This window comes from Propithecus coquereli, unplaced genomic scaffold (genome assembly GCF_000956105.1).
Source record: "Propithecus coquereli isolate 6110/MARCELLA unplaced genomic scaffold, Pcoq_1.0 Scaffold132, whole genome shotgun sequence".
Classification (NCBI taxonomy): domain Eukaryota; kingdom Metazoa; phylum Chordata; class Mammalia; order Primates; family Indriidae; genus Propithecus; species Propithecus coquereli.
In genome coordinates, this window is record NW_012137414.1 from 6,989 (window position 1) to 9,023 (window position 2,035).

A 2,035-nucleotide genomic window follows, 5' to 3' on the forward strand; every position below is an offset into this window, starting at 1 on the left:
GCACACCACTTATTTACTGCACCGTGTTCACCTGCGCGGGGGTCGGGGGCAGGGTGGGCGCGGGGCACAGGAGTTCTTGCAGTCCTCCCCCAGGGAGGGATTTCTCCCTGGTCTACCACATCCCTAAGGGACTGTCAGGAGCAGTTTGTCGCTGTAGGTGTAGTCTCTCCACTCTGACAGCCACCATCTGAGGGCCTGGGTGCCCCCCTCACCATTTCAACATCCTCGTCTACCCCAGATGCACGCTAATTTAAAAGTCCCTCCACCTGAGGGACCGACTGGCAGCTTCCCAAGCTCCAGCCTGCCTTGTCCCTGGGCATTTACACTGGGATGCTCCTATCCGCAATCTCCTCCCTCCTCACCCCTTTCTTTTATTGTCCTTGCCGTCCTACAGCGCATCTCCCCATGTTTTTGGTATGATAGCTGCTCTTGGACCCGAAAATGTTATTGGCAGGGGCTGGGTCTTCTTTGTCTACACATTCCCAGAACAAGCATGAAGCCTTTCAAAGAGCAGATGCTCAATTCATGTTTGGGGAACAACAGAGCCAGTGAACAAAGTTCTCGGCGACGAAGATTCAATTTTTCCTACATTCCTCCATGAGCTAAGCAAATCCTGGTATACGTTATCTTTTCATTTTATCAAAAGACAAGACTAAAAGGAATAGGAGAAAACAAGAATTGGCCACCTTTTATTTTTTTTCACCATCTCGTGACTCCGTCACTGTGGGGTTCTTTCACATTTTAAAGCAAATCCCTATTTCAATGCTACTTTTTTTTCTACTACATTACAATAAGAGCAAGGATTTTCAGTTTGCTTTACAAAATACAAAACTATCACGCGGACTTGATAAACAGCAATAATTGTGTGATCCATGCCACTGATGAACTTAGATTGTGAATCTAAACCTCTTTAAAGGGAACACACTGCAAAAGTAGGAAGCAAAGATCAGTCTACAAGTTACATATGAATAACAGGAACAAAAATAAAGACATATATTGTGCTCTCTCCAGCCCCATCTCAGCCCGTACTAGCTAGAACCTTGACAGCCCTTTTCAACTTCAAAGTGAAGGCTGCCTCAGACTTCCCTACGGCTGGGAGGACCTCCCCGATGTGGCGCTGGAGTGGGCCCTGGCTTGGGCAGTGGCACCAGCCCTGTCTGCAACTCTGGCTTGGGATCGCTCTTCCTCATCTTTCAAAGCCTCCTCATACTGGGACTTCCAGGTACTGGGAAGGGTGTTAGTGACCTTGGCCATAAACTCTAGGGCTTTCATCTTGCTGGTTTCAGCATGGGCCTTAGAACCCCACAGGAACTCATAGCGTGGAGGATCACTATTGGGCACCAGCCGGTACTCCAGATACTTCTCCTGCACTAAATCTTGGGTGATGAGCTTCCTGGGCTCCCCATAGATGACGTGCTCCCTCCCATCATACAGCCCCAACACATTCAGGAAGTCCCACATCTCTTCCTCTGAGGCACGGTCGCCGTTCATGAAGATCACGCTCAGAAGAGGCATCAGGAGCCCGTTCTTCGGGAAGCCATTTCCGCTCCGGCAGCTGTCGCTGGAAAGGTGCAGCTTGCTGACGAGCTCATAGGAGCGACCTCTGGGGTCGACTTCCTTCAGCTCAAGGCCAAACACCAGCTCCATGCGCAAAGTGGTCTTCCGGAGGATCTCGGGGAAGTGCTCCCTGTACCTTTTGGTGACAATCTTCAGCATCTCTGCCTTCATAATGGGCTCTGTTTTCATATACTTTTTCAGCAGAAACTCCACCAACATGCCGCTCTTCCTGGCCAGGGGGTCTTTCGCTGAGCTCCCAGAGGAGGGCGGGACGCCGGAGGAGCTTGGACGTTCCCCCTCTTGGCTGGCGGCACCTTCCTCAGCACTGCTGCCTGAAACAGCTGCAGCAGAAGAGCGGGTGGCTCGGGCTCTCCGAGACTGCCGAGGAATGCCCGCAGCAGGGGCGCTCTGGGAAGCACCCTCAGCAACAACAGAGGAGGCGGGTGGGGCCTCTTCTCCCCCTGCCGCAACGCCTTCA